At 40.9% G+C, this 4978-nt stretch overlaps 1 pseudogene; it reads left to right on the top strand.

The window, feature by feature from the left end:
- The first annotated feature begins 1759 nt into the window (after positions 1–1759).
- LOC116856382 lies at positions 1760–2545 on the top strand (annotated as a pseudogene).
- Positions 2546–4978: the final 2433 nt, after the last annotated feature.

Genomic DNA, 4978 nt, shown 5'->3' on the forward strand with positions numbered 1-4978 from the left:
CAATGCCTGTCACTCACTGTATCACCAGGTCAATATCTATCATACCAGACCCTCTCACTTACTCATTATATGACCTTACCTCCTAGCCTGTGTTCCCACTGTCTCTCACAGGTTAGTTGTGAGGTAAAATGATGTCATACAGCAGACACTACAAGGGAACTTGTCCTCAACTGGTCAGAGAACCTTAGATTCACCTTCTCCTTGTCAATCTTCGCTTTCTCTGAACTTTCGTTTAGCACTGGTATCATATGAACATAGACTTCTCAGCCAGAATGGCCTATGGAGAGATAGCCATCCGGAAATTCCCATTTTAAATGCTTAGTATACACACAACAGAGACACAACACAAACATACATTACAACTACACATACAAACCATACTATACCACACCCACACAACATACAATGCAGACACAACACATGCATACACCATACTACACATACATACCACACACACACACACACCACCACCACCACCACCACCACCACCACCACACTCAAAACACACACCATAAGCTGGGCATTTAGACAGTTGCCGTTTCAAATTCCAAGGATGGCCTGTCTCCACTGACCTTTTCTTCACTGGTGATTTAGCCTTGTGAACTAGGAAAGCAGCCCCTGTGCGCAGTCCAAAGGGGTTATGAGAAGACACTGTGGAAAACATAAAGAAAAGGGGTGAGTTGTTTTTCTAAAAACTTCTGTTCTTTCGTGAGTTTAGACCTTCTTTCTTACGTCCATTGGTGACAGTCATTAATAAGTAACTAATAGGTAATGTACATGAACAATATTCACCCTCTATTAGGCATCCTGCTGTACATTACATGCATTTAACCCTTACAATATTCTTATACACTGGCAGCTATCACGCAATCAAGTTGCAGGGGAGCTGTCACCTGCAGACTTTCTCAACTTCCAAGGATCCAGCCAACACCTTGGGTCCCCACTCAATTTTACTCACTAGTAATTAGAAGAGCAACTGTATGTCAAGCTGAGATGACCAATGATTAACCAGCAGAAGGGAACCATGAGTGTCACTCTTACTATGTTCCATTCATAACTTATCAAAAAAGTAACAGGTGGGCCTCCAGGGATCAGGGACCATGGATGCTTTTGTCATTTCATCATGCTACAAAAATGCCTTAAGGTTTGTGATGATAGCATTTACCATCTCCCAGAGGCCTATAGTCATTCCAGAGTCCATGTGATGCCTGGAGCTCTTGGCTCCAGATTGGAATCAGTACACATAGTTTTGTTCTTCATTTTCTTTTCTTTCTTTTTTTGCATTTCACCAATAATTTTATTTCTTTTTTTTTTAATTTTTTAATTTTTAATTTTTAATTTTTTTTATTTTCAGCATAACAGTATTCATTGTTTTTGCACCACACCCAGTGCTCCATGCAATCCGTGCCCTCTCCAATACCCACCACCTGGTTCCCCGAACCTCCCACCCCCCGCCCCTTCAAACCCCTCAGATTGTTTTTCAGAGTCCATAGTTTTCTTTTTTCTTTCTTTTTCTCTTTTCCTTTTCTTTTTTTTCCTCTTTTTCTTCCTTATTTTATTTATTTATATATTCACTTATTTTAAATTTGATAACAACATTGGTAGATTCTTACTGCTCCCCTTTGCCAGCAAAAGCCCACAACTTTCTGTCAATCTAGTGGACAAGGGTAGTCTGGTAGAGAACAGCTGATTTGGTCTCTACATAAACTGTTTTTCACTTTGAAGAGAAAAATTTAAATAAAAAAATAAAATAGGTGATTCCGGAAGAAACAAGAGCACGACGTGAACATGGGGAAGCAAAAGAAAGCAAGGAAGTATGCGACTCTGAAGCGAATGCTTAGTCTCCAAGATCAGAGCCTTAAAGAAAAGGATAGATTAAGACCTAAAAAAAAAAGAAAAGAAAGATCCCAGTGCACTCAAGGAAAGAGAAGTCCCCCAACATCCTTCCTGCTTATTCTTCCAATATAACACACAACTGGGCCCACCTTACCACATCCTGGTTGATGCCAACTTTATCAACTTTTCCATTAAAGCCAAACTTGACTTAGTGCAGTCAATGATGGACTGTCTTTATGCCAAGTGTATCCCTTGTATAACTGACTGTGTAATGGCTGAAATTGAGAAACTGGGACAGAAGTATAGAGTGGCTCTAAGAATTGCCAAGGATCCAAGATTTGAACGATTACCATGCATACACAAAGGAACCTATGCAGATGACTGCTTAGTGCAGAGAGTAACTCAGCACAAGTGTTACATCGTGGCCACAGTTGACCGAGACCTTAAATGAAGGATCCGGAAGATTCCTGGAGTTCCCATCATGTACATTTCTAACCATAGGTACAACATTGAGCGGATGCCAGATGATTACGGAGCCCCTCGGTTCTAATTCTTAAAAGATAGAGTTCCTCTGCCTTCCTTTACCAACTTTTTCTATTGCCGGTTCATATTAGCAACATGCTATAGCATGAATTATTCTTCTTACCCTTTTCCTGTTATGAGCTGAGTATGGTTAAATACACTCACTTTTTGGTATTGTTTTGAAATTGATAATTTTGTATCATTTTAAATATTGTTGCATTTTGTTATAAATCAGATGATTGCTCATAAAAAATAAAATAAAATAAAATAAATATTTTATTATTTTTATTTTATTTTAATTTTGTTAGTTAACATACAGTGTGAAATTGGTTTCCAGAAGAGAATTCAGTTTTGCTCTTCAAAATGCAAAACAGTTTATGTGGAGACCAAACCAGCTGTTCTCTGCCAGACTACCATTGGCCACTAGATTGACAGAAAGTTGTGGACTTTTGCTGGCAAAGGGAAGCACTAACAATCACCCATGTTATTATCATGCACTACTATAGTAGGCCATAGCTGCCTCAGCCCCAGAGACTGATGCAAGTGCTGTATTCCATTAAGCCAGGGAACTGGAATTCTAGTGAGATCATGCAGGGAGAGGGCTGTGTCCTTTGGGACTACCCATGAATACATATTTCTTTAAAAAAACTGCTCCCACCCCTTTAAGTAGCATATATAGAACACATGTACCCATATATATTTACGTGGAACTCCTGAAGTTCTGAAACAGTGTAAGACTCTGAAAGGATTGGCCCCTGGTAGGGTCAGCATTTTCTATTCCTTGTTCCATTTCAGTGCTGGGTCAGATGTCCTATAACCAACTTCCTCCCTTTCACTCACATGGTTTCCAAAGTAGTTTCATGTTCATTATTTCATCATTCACAGTGACCTTGAAGGGTAGTCATTTGTGTTTCTCACATATGGAAACTAGGGGTCAGATAGGATAAGTAACTTACCAAATTTCCTACAGCCCATGATGGTAGAGACAGAACCACATGACTGTTTGGGCTCCAGCCAGCCCAGACTTCTACCTACAGCTTGGTACCAACTGACATTGTGGGTGATGACCTAGGCTTTCTGTTCTAGGTGACCAGAAGAAGCAGTGACCCCTTCAGACTTTGCTAGCCTTCTCTGACACCCTTATCTAAGTTAGGGGTTCTACTGTTATGGGTTCCCAAGGCATCTTGTTCTTCCTATTTTGTAATACCATAATTATAATAAACTTTTCAATTATTATTTTCTTTGCTAAGCTGTAAGTTCCATGAAATAAGGACTATATTTAGCTAGCATAGTTCCTAATACCTATTAGGAACTCAATACATGTATCGTGCAAGAGAACAAACCATTCCCTCTCATGGAGAAGTCTGGACAGGGCCAAAGAATGTCAACCCATCAATCAGAAGAAGACTGACCAGAGGTAGCCAGAGAACAAGTACAAAAACATGTCCAAAAGATCAGCAGCTGGTAGGCTGATGTAAGCTACTTAATTGGCAGGTCTAAACTGGGGCTGGGAACCAGGAACAGAACCAGAGGCTGGAGGAGGGGGATCGTTTCCAGCAGAGTGAGTCACTCAAAGCTCCCCTCTAGGGGCAGAAGACCAGCATCCCAAAAACAGGGCCAGGAAAACAAAGTTCACAGCTCTCTTGAGGGCTGTTTAGTTAAACCACATGGTTCTGTACCTTGACAGATGCTTTCCTTTTTTTGTATGCCCAACCATCTCCTACAGTAGGTGATAGGGAACTACAGAAAGATGCGCTGGTGGAATATCATGGCAGAAGTTAAGTTTTTAAAAGTGTACTGATAGATAGTGAAAGCCACACAGGAATCAGTAAGACCACCCAGAATGCTAACAAACAAGAGACGAATGAAAGCATAAATGACAACGGTGCACATCCAGACAGAATGAACAAAATTGAAACGTATTTCAAAGAAACACTCTGTTGAGCTCAGTAATTGATAAGGTGTTGAGCTTAGTAACTGATCGGGTATATAATAGTATCCCCTTTTGACTGGCTTCCTGTTTCTCATGTACTTTTAAGTCCTTTACCCCATTTGAACCTTGTAAGAAGCCTATGTGTTCGATGGATAAGGAAAGAGGCCTGACAGATGATCTTCCCAAGTCACACAGCTCAGAGGGGTTGGGTGGGGCCTGGAGACCAGGGTGCAGACCACCATCTCCAAACCCCCAGAAGGCAGCATGGGGCCACTGGTGTCCGTGAGTTTCAGTCATAGGAGTGCACTCACCTCATTCCCCCCCAGGATCATGCAGTCTTTCACTTTGTTTGCATATTTGTGTTTACGTAAATGCACATTTATAGCTGTGCATTTCCCAGAAGCAAGGCCTGAGGACTCCCATCAGCTCTGGGAGTATGATAACAGCCCCAGCCCCGCCACACTGAAGACCCCGCTGCCTCATGGCAGGCTCTGCTCCCTATGAGTCAGACCTGTTTTTCATCTTTACTGTTATTACTGATTACTAAAGAAATTTCCAGGGTCCTTGTAAAATATCCAAATAAGAAACGTGAAGAAGATAAAATTCTATATACTTTCCTACAACTTAACTTTTATTTGATAACATAATACCAGACACTAACATTTATGGAGCCTCAATTAATTGCCA

The sequence above is a fragment of the Lontra canadensis genome, unplaced genomic scaffold (genome assembly GCF_010015895.1).
Source record: "Lontra canadensis isolate GAN:19392208 unplaced genomic scaffold, GSC_riverotter_1.0 scaffold109, whole genome shotgun sequence".
Classification (NCBI taxonomy): domain Eukaryota; kingdom Metazoa; phylum Chordata; class Mammalia; order Carnivora; family Mustelidae; genus Lontra; species Lontra canadensis.